The sequence below is a fragment of the Ornithorhynchus anatinus genome, chromosome X1, assembly GCF_004115215.2.
Source record: "Ornithorhynchus anatinus isolate Pmale09 chromosome X1, mOrnAna1.pri.v4, whole genome shotgun sequence".
NCBI classification, from domain to species: Eukaryota; Metazoa; Chordata; class Mammalia; order Monotremata; family Ornithorhynchidae; genus Ornithorhynchus; species Ornithorhynchus anatinus.
In genome coordinates this window covers 32962955-32978094 of record NC_041749.1, presented here as the reverse complement: position 1 = coordinate 32978094, position 15140 = coordinate 32962955, and the positions used below count along the sequence as shown (strand labels likewise).

Sequence of the window (15140 nt, the reverse complement as noted above, 5' to 3'; positions counted from 1 at the left end):
GGAGTTGGGCAGGAGGAGAAGAGGGGCTAGGAAGATTTCTGAATCCTTGGAAATTACACAGATTACAGTACATACACATGAGAAGCAGTTCCAAACCCTGCGGAGGTTTGAAAAGCCTAAGTTTTTTTTTTCAGGATTATCTGGGGAGCTAGGTGGAATTGCTGGGAGATAATGAGGTCTGAACCAAATGGACCACTGTGCTCTGTTCAAATTTGGGATGGGGTTTATTTTGTGCCACCTCACCCTGGAGGGAGCCAGGGACAGCCCAAGACTCTTTGGTGCCCCTTATTCAAAGGAAAGGATGAAGAAAATCCTTTGGGAAGCAGCATGGCCTTGTGGAGAGTCATTCATTAAACTGTATTTGTTGAGTACTTACTGTGTACAAAGCACTGTACTAAAAGCTTGGGAGATCACAATGTAACAATAAACGGACATATTTCCTGCCCACAAATCATGGGCCTGGAAGACAGGGGACCTGGATTCTAATCCCAGTTCCACAACTTGCCTGCTGCGTAACCTTGGACAAGTCACTTGACTTCTCTGTGCCTTAGTTTTCTCATCTGTAAAATGGGGATTCAATAATTGTTCACCCTCCCCCTTAAACTGTGAACCTTCTATATGGGATGCAGATTGTGTCTGCCTTTTTTTTTAAAATGGTATTTGTTAAGCACTTCTATGTGTCAAACACTGTTCTAAGGTCTGGGATAGAAAGAAATGAATTAGGTTGGACACAGTTCCTGTCATGCAAAGCATTTGGCAGAGTCGGAATTCGAATCCAGGTCCTCTGACTCCCAGGTCTGTGGTCTTTCTACTACTAATAGCATTTGTTAAGCACTTACTAAGTGTCAAACACTGTTCTAAGTGCTGGGGAAGACACAGGCTAATCAGGTTGAACACAGTCCCTGTCCTACAAGGAGCTCACAGTCTTAATTCTCACTTACAGATGAGGTTATTGCCCAAGGTCACACAGAAGACAGGTGGCAGAGCTGAGATTAGAACCCAGGTCCTCTGACTTACAGGCCCAGGCTCTTTCCACTAGGCCATGCTGCTTTTTCTATCTCCCCAGCACTTAGTCCAGTGCTTGGCACATAGCAAGTGCTGAATAGATTCCACCAGTTGAAGGCTGCAGGGAGAAGCAGAAGTTAGAAGTGAGAAAGAGATACCCAGGGATGAACTGAACCCAAGACAGCAGGACCAAGCTTAAGTCGGCTGCCTTTTCCTCATATGATCTCACCCTGGAAATACAATAGAGCAGGGACCATTTGCGCAACCTCTGCCACAAGCCTGGCAGGCACAACTGCTCCTTCTTGGGGGGGCTCTGAGAGTTTGGATTTGAGCTCTTCAACCTCAGTAGCACTGACACCGCCATGATGTTGTGGGTGGTGAACTTCCCAAGGCTTACTGTCCAGCCTTCTGCACCCAGGACCACCACACTCACCTGCAAGAGGGTGCGGGATTGGGATTGCATCCTCTAAACCTCTAATTTCAGGCCAAAAATAAAAATGAGCCAATTCTGTGTATCGTGTGACAAAGCTCTTTAAGCAGATCTGTGCGTGTGTGTGCGTGCACATGCAGACGTGTGCACACACTGGGACACAGATACGCCTCAGGCCAAGATTTACAGTATCAGCTGATCTTTCAATCTTATCCTCTTATGTTTGGCAGATGTTGAAAATAGATTTATAAGTTTTTACCCACCATACACCACACTGAAACTATTTTATTTCTCGGTCTAGGTGCAGGGTGTGTTTAGGCCAGTGCTTCTCAAACTGGGGATTGGGGCTCCAAGGCGGGAATGTGGCCGAGATCCTAGGGGTTCGCTGAGATCGGGGCTTCTGTGATATAACCGGGTGGGATAGATGAATGGGGGGGAACAGGGGGGAATCCTCCATCCTCCCTCATCCCTCTCTCTGTCCCTTCCTCCCTTCTTCCAATCTTATCAATTGACAACTATGTGAGATACACTGTACTAAATCCTGGGAGAAAGCACAGAGGATAATTCAGAGAAGCTCCCTGGCCCACAAGAAACTCACAGTCTAAGTATTAAGTGGAGGAGAGGATTAGGCAACAGGAACAAGAGGAAAGATTCACATGATAAAAGCAGCAAAGTACCTGAAGAAATAAGGGTAATAGAAAATATTTAGAACTACAGTGATTTGTGTCTAAAAAAAAAGTTTTCAAGTTTTTCACCATTTTGTCAGAGTCCAGTAGTCACAACTGCACAACTTCCCAACATCTGAATGTATGAAAGGTGTGTCTGAGACCAACTCTGATGCTTTTACTGTTCCCTCTCCAGCAAGCTGCTGGGTTTTTGTTTTTTTTGGTGGGGTTTTTTGGAGAGAATGGGGGGCGGCGGGGGGGGGGGAGGGAGAGAGAAGAGGATGTCTCAATAGCTCCAGCACTCCTTGGCTTTTCCCACCATCCACTCCCTCCCCGGTGCAAAGCCAGGAAATGTGGGCTTCCCCTTTTTGAACGATGGAGGGACATGAAGCCTGGCACGATAAATGAGAGGGACATCCGAGGCTCTGGGCCCAAGGACCTGGATTCTACCTCCAATCCTTCTCCCCTTTAAAGAGAGTCACAAAGGCACCTCACCCAATCTATTTCAGCCTCATATTAATCAGCAGCAGCACCATCCCCATAGGCACAAACACGTTACCTACCTCCTTGGATTCATGTCAATTACAAAGACAACATTTTTTGGTACAATAAATAGTATGAAACCTCAAAATAAAATCTCAAGCATCAGAAAAAGCCCAAAAATAACCTTGTGTCCCCTAACCAACCATGCTCTCTGATGACACATTTTTCCTTTCCAGCAACCAGGAAGGAGACAGTTCTCGGCAACCAATGAAGACCGGACCCACGCCAAGGAAAACCAAGACTCTAGAAAACTGCAGGGCTCAGCAGTTCCACTTGCCCTAAGGACAATAAGGCACATGGAGCTCAGAAAGGCTTGTTTGACTTTTGAATCCCCATTGTCCTGGAGTGGTGTCAGCCAAGAAGTCAGCTGTACAGGTGCAGACAGACAAGAACGCCACCATTTGCAATGGGGCATGGATATACTCTCACACACACATTTACCTAAGCCACGTCCACATATGTATACATTTATACACTCACAGGTTTTCACACACACACTCTCACACACACACACACAAATTACAAAAGAATTGGCATGAATGGTCCTGTTTAACTTGCACCAGAGCCAATAGCCACTGGCACTGGAACAAAAAGGAACTATAACAAATTTTTTTCTGTAAGATCTAGGCGTTCTTCCCTAGAGAACAGTTATATCTACTGCTTTCATTTACTCCTTTCTCTTTTTCCCAAGGCAGGAGCTCCTTCGGTCTCTGACTAGAAATGGTGCCCCATAAAACAAGCAGTTTAGCTCCAGTCTCTCTCTTGCCTCTTTCAGTCAATCAAATCTATGGTATTTATTGAGCACTTACTCTGTGCAGAGCCCAGTACTAAGTGCTTGGGAGAGTGCAATACTGTTGGGTTGGTAGACATGCTCACTGCTAGCTATGGGCTTGAAGTCTCGAGGAACACATACCTAACATTTCCCAACACACTCCCAGAACTGGGAAGTTATTACTACCACTGTTCCCGGCCTTCCTTTTTGGGTGAACACTCTGTGTGCTGCTTTGGATACTGTGGCACTGCAAAGTCTAGTTTAGAGACAGAGTTCCTGCCCTTGAAGAGTTAATAATATCAGAGGCTTGACCAGTCCTTAATCACACCTGAAGTCACTGATTCACCCAGCCACCTGAGCGATGAAATGGAGTCTTCTGGGAGGTTCTGGGTCACATAGTGAGTTTGGGAATTGCAGGGAAAATTGGTCCTTATAACCCTCCTTCCTTGAGACCTGACAGACACATCATGGGACTACTGCTCTAGAACACTGGGGGGAAGTTTTGGAAAGTTCCTGAAGGTCTCATGTTCAAAGGTTTAGAGGTACTTGTGTGAATATTGTGCAAATATTTCTAGGAGTATCCAGACAATCCCTCCTTCCTTTTTCTTCATCCTTCTTTCCCCTTCTGCTGACAAATTTGTACCCAATGTGGATCAAACAGTGTGGCCAGAACTGTGAATTCCTTGTTGGCCTTTTCATCCACACATGCAGTCACAGGTGAACATCACCAACAGTGGGGTCTTCTTCAAAACCAAGGGACAACTATATATTATATATATCTTTGATATAATCCATCCTTGTCCTTAGCCCAGCCTCTTTCCCCCTATGAACTGGACTTCAGCATATGTACTGAGTTCTTTTCCTGGTTCCACCACTTGGCTGCTGTGTGACCTTGGGTAAATCACTGAGCTTCTCTGTGCCTCAATTTCATCTCCTATAAAATGGGGATTCAATACCCATTTTCCCTCTCCTCTAATCTGTGAGCTCCATGAAGGACAGGGACTGTGTACAATCTGTTCAGTGTGTGTTTTCCTCAGCAGTTAGGACAGTGTTTGGCACTTAACAAATACCACTAATTATTATGGAGGGGAAGAAGAGGAAGTTGTGTTTGTGTTTGCTGTAGCAGTTGCTTCCAGAATTTCCCTCAGTAGGTTTCTCACAACTAAGTTTCAGGTAGCTTTTTGATAATGGGATGAAAGGAAGCAGAGGCTGGAGCATCTGGCCTTGGTTGGCTCGGTAACATTGTCTTTTGGCATCACTGGAATCCCAAACTTGAAGAAGCCCAAGAGCAGCTAGAACAATGCGCCTTTAAGAAAGAAAGTTCCAGAGAGGAAAAGGAAGACTGCCAGGGGCAGCCGAGTAGAGCACCTGAGACCCATATGTACACAGCTAAATTTTACAACCGAACAAGTTATTTGTTGTCTAATCAAACATAGCATAATGATTTTCAGTGAAGATTAGGGTGGCTGCTGATGGCACCTGCAGACACACATGACATTACATGCGTTTTGCTGAGCACTCAACAGAACATGATATCCCATGGAATATTTTGCAGAAGTCCGCTTAAACCTCAGACATTTCTCTGGGGGTGGGGAAACCCTGATTCCACCTTGCTCTAGTCATTGCCTTCCCCTCTCAGGTCCTCATGAATATGACACCCCTTCTGCTTTGCACAAAGTAAGCACTCAATAAATATGACTGAATGAATGAATGATCCCTGGGTATTGGTGACGAGAGCCAAAGGAGGGGGAGGCTGGAGTTTAAAATAAAAATACTGGGCACAAATGCATTTGGGGCTATAACAGGATCAGACAGAGAAAAGACCAGCTGTGAACTGGACTGTCTTGTATAACACTAGGCAATGGCCACCCTAGTGAAGTCTCCCAGCGGGAGCTGAGCAGACACTATCCCCTCTGACAGTCTGGATTAATTGCTTTTAAAAATGCTTATCAATCAATCAATGGCAGTTAGGCAGCGCTTACCATGTATAGAACACTGTACTGGGTGCTTGGGAGAGTACCATGCAATAGGTTTGGTAAAAACAATCCCTGCTTTCAAGGAGCTTCTAGAACTTGGGTAAACCGCCATTTAAAACAGTGCTTGACACATTGTAAGCACTTAAATACTATTACTAATCATAAACCTGTGGAATTTCCAGATGTTTGAGAAATAAACCTCTCTTTCAGAGTTTTTCCTAATGCATCTCATATACCATGGTGAAGAATGCTATCCAGAAAAGGGGGCAGGTGGTGAGGAATCCTGGGGCTCTAATTCTGACCCAGATGTGGGCACGCTCTGGGGTGCTGGCTAACAACCTCTGCCTCTGTTTCCCCCATTTGTTTCCCCCCGGGGGTTCAAGGCAACAGCCCCATAAAGAAGCTCAGGGCACAGATTTCCCATTTAAACTCTTTGAGGTCAATTTGACCTATTAAATTCATCCCCATGGCAATGATGAAAGAGTTAATAAATTTGTGTTTACAAGGGGCTTGGAGAATGCTGAGGGTGATGATGAGGGTGATGAAAAGTGTTTTATAAGTAGTAGGGCAGGGTCACGTAGCCTAATTCATATACCTTGCACGGTGAGGGTGTTTTAGGTTTCTGAATAGCAGTGTTTCCACTTGGAGACAAAATGAGATGGGAACATAGGCCATAGCGGAAGCTGCCTGCCACACCTGAGTGGAGCTTCCTAGTGGTTGGAAAGACCGTAAGCCTTTCCCAGAAACAGAGATGTGAAGAATAGAAGAAATAAAAGACAAGGGGTAGTGAAGTAAGTAAAGTCCTTTTGCTTTGCTTTTAATAGAAAAAAAAGTAACTTCTAGGAAAACAGAAAAAGCTTTTCATATATTTTCATCTAGAATGATAAATGAGATGCTTGTCAATTTCTTTAGCATTTATTTAGCACCTGTGTGCAGAAAACTTTACATAACCTGGTAAAGTTCTACACAATGAAAGTGTAAAATTTTCTCTGTCCTCAAGAAGCTTATAATCTTAAACAGGAGGCAGATGGACATAATCATATTCAAGAGAGAAAACAAAGGTGCAATTGATAATAGTAGGAATGGACAAAGATGAGTAGATGAATGAGTGAAAAAACTAGTAGTGGAGGCAAATCGATAGTTATATGGACTAAAAGTGGTTGTTAGGATTTTTTTCCACCCAAGAAAGTTAGGGCTTTCAAATATCATTTGAGTTGTGCTTTGCAGTTTATTTTTTCTGAGCTCATTTCTCAAAATATATGTTTCTTCTTTCTGGACGCCTCCTGACTGTGGAAGAGTCTTTCTAAACTCAGGTAATACAAGTTTCCTTTTGTAGATTGCAGGTTTTATTTGCAACTTGATTTTATTTCTGATACCATGGGAACAATTAAAGAGATGCTTGGGCACCTTAGGGTGCAGGCAGCAGCTTGCCCCCCTGCTGTAACAATAATTACAAATGCTAATGAGTTCCATTCTGCCCCATGGATAGACAGAGGAAGGTTCAGGGTAAGTGCATGGAAGATTTATGCAGGAGAATGTGAACTCTCCACTGCCCCTCAGCACTCTATGTCTGGGCACAGGGGGACTTTCTGTGGGTCATAGGAGCCTGCAGTGCCATTTGATGGTGGCATGACTGCCACATCCACATGGCAATGATGTTACCATCAAAGCAGTCCCTTGGCAGTGTCCCTATGCAGTCCGGGCTACCCTCCCTGAAGTGGCCCATTGCTAGTCCATAATCCTCAGAGGAGAGGGATACTCTGGGGGCTCCTGATCTGCCAGAAGTTCAGGCTCAAGACGGGCAGGGGCAGGTCTCCCAAACCAGGAACTGGACTGCCCTGGGCTCCGGGTGTGGGCAGGCCAGAGCAGGTTCTCGCTGGCTGTTCCAGGGTATCCCAACCTGCCATGAAAATGTTTAACATCAGCTGGGCCACTGGATGCATTGAATTGGCAGTTCAATGACTGAAACAGGCACACGTGGAGGAGAAGGCCTGTATTCCTTTAGGGGGATCCTGAGAAGGCAAGGTTGTGCCCCCGGCACTCCCTTTGGAAAAAACCAGTCCCAGGTGCTGCACATTCATAATTTATAATTGTGATTTAAGGAAAACTTAAGGGATTTATCATTGAAAATTTAATAAAGTGGCTCAAAAGGACAATTTCCTTACTTGAATAGAATACATTTTGGGGTCTTAAATTTATACAATAAATCAGATCACTTACAAAAATGTTTGCATCTTTTTTGTCTTTCTTTCCAAAGACTCAATTTTTCTTCCAGAAAATAAAGGAACTATAGTTTCTCCCCCTCCTTGGTGGCTGCAGATTGCAGGAATTTTTATATCTCTACCCTGTGCTGTTTGAACCTGTTCCCACTCCCTCATTCCCACCTCTGTGACTTGGGGTAACAGGGTGGTCCCCTGGCCACCCAGAGGAAAAAGCAGGAGGCCCAGTCAGCTTCTGCCTTGGCTAGTTTTTCGCAGCCGCAGCCTCTGTACATACACACACCCGCACCTGCACGTGTTCATGGGCAAGATGAGACTAAGGTTCCATCAGACTCAGGACAGAGTTAGCCCAGGGTTTCCCATTCCCTCCTGCCCACTCTAGATATCCATGGAGCACATGGCCAATGTCCCCACTTCACCCCCAACACTGCTGGGAGCATTTTTAGCCCAGAAAGGGGACAGTGGAGATAAAAACTATGGCAGAGGGTGGAGGGGAGAAGGGTGGGCAGAGAAGAGGCAGCTCAGACAGGCCCCATAGGCATCCTAATATCCAGGGACCTCTCCAATCCCCAGAACCACTGCTTCTGGACCACTACCCCTTTTTCCTGTTGATTTCTGGTCACCAGCACTATAACTGCACAATACCAAGCCCAGTCACACCCCAGTCAGTTCTAGACTCTCTCCTTAACCCCAACCTACAAAAGTTGGGGCCAAAGCCTTTTCCTCAGGCCACTACAGTGGCTCTCCCTTGGCCCTCTTCTCAGCATCCACCTCAGCTGCCACCTGCTTGCCTTTCCATCAGGAGACCCTGAAACTTTAAGTACTGAATTTCAGGGCAGGGGGAAAGGGAGGAGAAGGGAAGGATGAAGAAGGGATAGGAGAGAGGGAGGGAAAAGGGTAGGTGCACACAGAACCACGGAGTAGAAAGCTGCAGCTGGCATCTCATCAATCCTCCTGCAGCAGGAGGGCTCTCTTCTTCCACCTGAAGCCAATTCTGAATGGGATTTTTTTTTTTTTGAAACTCAGAGGAGAAGGAGACTTGTAAATATAAAGTGGCTACTGCCATTCACCTCGTAAGCTGATTGGAGTCGATTGACTTGTGATTCCTTGTCTTAACTGAAGGCAGAGAGAAGAACTGTCAAACCTCTGGCATGCTTTGGGGTTTTACAGGAACTCTGCTGCACACAGTTTGTGTGACAGCCCATGGAACTAATAGATAGTCAATGCCAAGGGCTGCCAAACTTTGCCCTGGCTCTTCTTCCCCTGGTTTCTTCCCCCTTAAGGATAGCTATCTGACCTCAGGGGCTGGAGCTCCTAAAAACTGGTAGCTTCATGTTCTCCTTTTACTAACAGTCCAGGTTACATAGATGAAGCACTGACAGTAATAGTTGTACAGGCAGATTCTTTTAATGGTATTTAAGGACCTATGTGCCAGGCACTGGATTAAGCATTACGATAGATATAAGATAATCAGGTCAGAAACAGTATGTGTCCTACGGGGGGTCACAGTCAATCCCCATTTCAGTTTCACAGAGCAAACTGAGGCACGAAGAAGTTAAGTGACTTGCACTAGGTCCCACAGCAGGCAAGTGAAGCAGTATAACCTAGTGGAAAAAACATGGACCTGGGAGTCAGAGGAGGTGGGCTCTAACCCTACTTCCAAATGTACCTACCGTCACTTCTCTGTGCCTCAGCTCCCTCCTCTGCAAAATGGGGATTCAATACCTGTTCATCCCCCTCTTAGACTGTGAGCCCTATGTGGGACCTGATTATACTGGTACTTTATAACATCAGATAACTCAGCCTTCACACTGGTAAGCAATTATTAATAAAAATAATAATGGTATTTAAGTGGCGGAGCCAACATTAGAATCCATTTCCTCTGACTCCCTGGCCTGTGCTCTTTCCACCACACTGCTTCTTGTCATCTTCAGCTTTGCACCAATATAGACATTTCAGTCTACATTCCTCTCGGGCATTTATCATCCAGACATGCATTAGGCAACCCAACTCCGAAACAAAATGGCAAACAAGTCCCCACACACCAACACCTTCCCTAACAACTGTACTAATTAGTAGTAGTAATGGTATTTATTGAGTGCCCCCTGGGTGTCACGCACTGTACTAAACACCACAGAAACAGAAGAAGCGTTACCTGACCACCAAGAGCTTAAAGTTCAACGGGGGAGACAAGGCATCGACAAGAACAGACATGTGCATAAATATCCAGATATTCTGCACTGCCAGGCCCTTGACCTAAGGAGCCTCTCGCTCCGCGGCTTGCCAGGTAACACGATCAAACTGACTGAAACCCCTCCGCAAAGTCGGCATTAACCATTACACAATCACTGCAGACAAAACCACATGGGCGACTAACCACAGAGTAGCAGCGTGGCTTTGTGGAAAGAGCAAGGGCCTGGAAGTCGGAGGACCTGGGTTCTAATCGCGGTTCTACCAATTGCTCGCTATAGGGGCAAGTCACTTTACTTCTCCTTGCCTCAGTCTCCTAAACTGTAAAATGGGGATTAAAGACCTCTTCTCCAACTTAGGAACAGGGACTGGGTCCTACCTAATTGACTTATACCTACCTCAGAGCTCGGTACCGTGTTTGACACACAGTAAGCACTTAACACCATAAAGAAAACAAAACACTGGTCCTACACACATCCCCGCTGACCACCTTGCTCCCATCCGGGCGCAGCAGCCCCGGAGCTGACCATCGATGAGGGGGGCTTCCTAGGGGGAAGGTGTCCGACCCCTAAACCCAGGAGGATGAGCGACAGCAACGAACACTGCTAGAACCGAAACTTTCCCCAGGGCGTGCAGGTCCTGGATGAGTTTGTTAGGCCCAGATCCCTGAACTTCGGGGCCGTCCCACGGAGGGTGGACAGCTCCAACCTCCCCTCCGATGCCGATCAGGGACAGTGGTCAGTGTGCTACTTTAGGGTCAGGGGCCGAGGGATAACTTGGGGGTGGGGAGGCCAAGCGCAATTGTGCGAGCTGGACAGTGCGATGGGCATCTTCGATGCCCGGCAGTCTGGGCTCTTGGACCCCGGCTGAATTTGCAGGAGCTGGGAGCTAGGAACAGGGCTCACCTACCTTCCTTCCTCCGGAGCTCAGGGTCCACTTTAAGCCCCCTCTGGACCCCCTCTCTGGCGGCCAGGCCTCGGGGTGCCAGCAAGCTCCATCTCCAAAAAAGCGCTTTGAAGAAACTCCTCCGGGAAAGGAAGGCTGCTGCACCGAGTTCCTGAACTACAGGTTAAAGCAGTCGGTGAGTTGGTGGGGGGCGGGTCCTAGCCCGAGAGGTAGGATGGGGGCGGGAGGAAAGCAGGAGGAGGAGCAACAGCGCTTTGCCTCGTCCCTCTGCCCAAGAAAACTGGTTAGTCAGAGGCGGGCAGGAGCCCAAACCTCAGAGCGAGGTAATTGCAGCGCTTTGCCCAGGGATTAGTTAGGACTTTCATGAAATCCCGAGTTTTCACGACAGTGGAAGACAATCAGCAGGAGAGCACCCAGAGAAGCAGCGTGCCCTAGTGGATAGAGCAAGGGCCTCCAACTCCGAAGGAGCTGGGTTCTAATCTTAGCTCTGCCACTCATCCTGCTGTATGATCTTGGTGAAGTCACTTGTCTGGATGGGCCTCGGTTCCCTCATCTGTAAATAATAATAATTTTGGTATTTGTTAAGCGCTTACTATGTGCCAAGCACTGTTCTAAGCGCTGGGGTAGATACAAGGTCATCAGGTTGTCCCACATGGGGCTCACAGTCTTCATCCCCATTTTACAGATGAGGGAACTGAGGCCCAGAGAAGTTAAGTGACTTGCCCACAGTCACACTGCTGACAAGCGGCGGGGCGGAGATTAGAACCCACGACCTCTCACTCCCAAGCCCAGGCTCTTTCCACTGAGCCATGCTACTTCTCTGGGAGCCCCATGTGGGACAGGAACTGAGTTCAACCTGTTTATCTTGAGTCTAGCCCCAGAGTTTAGTACAGCGCTACACCTGTAGTAAGTGCTTAACAAATAGCGTTTTTTTTTAAAGGGGCTGAGGTTGGGGATGGGTGTGTGTGGAGTGGAGAGGGGTCTGCTTTGTGCTTCTCCCTCTCTTCTTGATGCAAAAGTCCCAGGAGGGGCAGGGAGGTGTATGTGTTGGAGAAAGGGGGGACGTGGAGGAGAGGGGGGCTGCAAACCCAGCCAGGCAGTGGAGAAAAAGTCCCAAGGCAAAAAGCGTTTGGTTGGAGCTGGGGGAAGCGTTGGCAAGAAGTGAGCCATCTGTCTTGCCTTTGTTTCTCCATGGCTGTTAACTCCTAGGGTGCCTGTGGCTATGAGGATGGAGATAATAATAATAATAATTAATAATTATGCTTGCTAAGCACTTACAGTGTGCCAGGCACTGCTCTAAGCTCTGGGGTAGATACAAGATAATTGAGTTAGAAATAGTCCCTGCCCCACATAGGGCTCACAGACTTAACTCCTATTTTACAGATGAAGGAACTGAGGCCCAGAGAAGTGAAGTGACTTGCCCAAAGTCACACAGCAGACAAGTGATAGATCGGGATTAGAACCCATTACCTTCTGACACCCAAGCCTGTCCTCTATCCACTAAGCCACGCTGAGATGAAGCAGCATTGACTTTGCTCATTAAGCAAGGAAGTCATTATGGGTCAGAGCTCACCAAACAATTTATTTTTTTCTTTTTAAATGACTCTCCCGATTTGGTGGGTGGAAAAAGGGAGCAGTGCATCTTTTTCTTAGAGGTAGAAAAAGCAGGAGGGAAACAGAGCTAAATTTATCATTTCTATTTAAGCCCCAAATATAAATGCTTACATATCACCCTGAAAACAGAGTTATTCCTCCCATCAGCCCAGCCAAAAAGGGGTTGTTCTCCCCATTTTACAAATGGGAACAATGAAGCCCAGAGTGGGTAAGCTGTTTCCCCAAGGTCACACAGCACCTGCAGCAGAATTGGATGTAAAATTCACATCCTTTATCTTTCCTCCTCCAGTGTACCCTGCTGCCTCCCACCTTGGGTTGTTACCTGTCCTTGTTTGGTCCCAGAAATAGTCCAGTTTACTCAGAGGCTGGGACCTTTTCTGCATGGAAAGAAATTACTTGGATCCTGTTGACTATACTCAATTCTATACTTCTGCCCTTCTTGGGAAGAGGAGGTAGACCGGTTATCCTGAAATGAACCTAAATCACAGCAAGAAGTTCAGTTAGACATAAGGAAGAACTTCCTAATTATAAGACTTATTAGTCTTAATTATAAGACTTATTAAACACCAGATTAGGCCATCAAAGCAGACTGTGAAACATACAACCTGGCCTGGATCCTTAGCCAGTCACATGCTTGGAGACAGAGGGCTGGATTTGATGACTTCTTGAAGTCCTTTCTAGTATTAATCATTGCCAGACAGCTAGGGGTAGTTCCTTTCCTTTCATGGATGCAGGTTTTCTAATACATATCTTCAAACATACCCCCTCCCCTGTCCCCTCCCTAAACACACACACACACACACACACACACACACACACATACATATCATATTTTGCACAGGAACACTGCCCAGCAATTTGAAAATATAAAAATAATCTCAGTGGATGTTGATTATTGCTTTAGCCATTTCCAACCCCCGGGGTTTTCTAGGCAACAAAAGGAGTTTGGTAACTAGTGATTTTTGTTGAAATCAAAACCAGTTTGCTGGGAGAGTGTGAGTTTAGGCTTAGAGACAAGGCAGTGGGGTGGGCGCAGCTTCCTGGAACCCCTCCAATTGGTGAGTTGGGGGAGGAAAGGGCACACTATGGGCAGCTGGTGCCTGGCAGTGTCTACAACTCCATCCTCTAACCCTGGCCTGCCTGAGCTCCTCTGAGCTTAGTTCACTGACAGAGGGCTGAGACGTCATCAGGTGGCAAGCAGATATTAGGGTTTCTGGTGCAAACTTAGAGGGGGGAACAGTATTCTTGCATCTCTGACACCGTGAACATCAGTTCCACACTTTTTTTATACGGGTACTTAAGTCCTTCCTATGTGCCAAGCACTGTTCTAAGTGCTGAGGTACATACAAGGTAATCAAGTTGTCCCACGTGGGACTCACAATCTTCATCCCCATTTTCCTGATGCGGTAACTGAGGCACAGAGAAGTTAGGTGACTTGCCCAAGGTCACACAGCAAAAAATCGGTGGAGCTGGGATTAGAACCCACATCCTCTGACTCCCAAGTCTGTGCTCTTTTCACTAAGCCACACTGCTTCTACTTAGTGCCTAGTGTGTTCCAAGTAGAACTGTGGCTTTAGAGGAACTTTATATTACTGTCTGGTTGTGGCCATGACTGCCCACATTCTCTGTCTCTTTCTCTCTCTCTCTGTCTCTTTCTCTCTCTCTCTACTCCATTAGATTGTGAAATCTTTGAGAGCAGGGACTGTGTTTTTTACCTCTACAATAACAATTTCTCAATTAAGTACTCAATACCACTGATTGATAGATTAGGTCCCATCACCTGTGGGCTGGTTCCCATCCCTGTTGTTTTCCTCAGCCAGGAAAGTCTGACACTGGGTCTTATGAAGTGAACACTAGATTATACAAGGGCAGGAATCATGTCTTCTAATTCTGTTGTACTTTACCAGCTGCTTACTTCACTGCTTTGCCCTCGATAAGAACTCAATAAATATGATTGACTGAGCAGGCAGGCTTTGGATGAACTGACCATCTCCTTAGAAGACCTACCTCTTGCTGCTGGTTCCTGAAGTATGGATTCATCTCATGGATTCTCAGCAGACAATATTTATTGAGTCTTCACTGGATCCAGAACATTGGCCAACGAGCTGTGGAGAATTGCAAAGGAAAATCAAAATAGAGTTTCTATCCTGGAAGAGTTTACAGTTTAATGAGGGGAGCTAGGTCCAGTAAAATGAATCTTATAAAACAAGGGACAGAAACAAATAAACATTACAAACAAATTCAAGAACACTGGTGTTCCCTAAACTGTAAGATCCCTGTGGGCAGGGAACATATCTACCAACTCTGTTATATTGTATGACTGGTGGTGCAGAAGCTCTTAATTTTATTTTTAATGGTATTTGTTAAGTGCTCATTATGTGCCAGGCACTGTACTAAGAACTGGGGTAGATACAAGCTAATTGGGTTAGATACAGTTCATGTCCCACATGGGCTCACAATCTCAATCCCCATTATATAGCTATAGATATATAAATTATATATATATATGTATATATATATATATATAGGCACAGAGAAGTGAAGTGACTTGCCCAAGGTTACATAGCAGACAAGTGGTAGTGCCAGGATTAAGATTCAGGTCCTTCAGACTCCCATACCCTTTCTTTATCCATTAGGCCAGGCTGCTTGACAGAGTTGTTGGGATTATGGCAGTGTCAATATGGAGTCAGCAGCAGCTAGCAGTCCTCGGAACTTGCCTGGCCCTTTTTGTTCTCCTGCTAGAACCTCTCTTTCCTCTTGACATTTCTTTGTTACATGGGGGATGATTGGGTTGTTGGCAGAACCTCTTTCTTGGCATTC

At 46.2% G+C, this 15140-nt stretch overlaps 1 protein-coding gene across 1 annotated transcript in view; it reads right to left on the bottom strand.

Moving 5' to 3' along the window:
- FAT2 (FAT atypical cadherin 2) overlaps positions 1-10860 on the bottom strand; it is a 98293-nt gene extending 87433 nt beyond the window's left edge. The window contains exon 1 of the mRNA XM_029051017.2: positions 10710-10860. The gene's annotated coding sequence lies outside the window, so the exon portion shown is untranslated. The remainder of the gene's footprint in view (positions 1-10709) is intronic.
- Positions 10861-15140: the final 4280 nt, after the last annotated feature.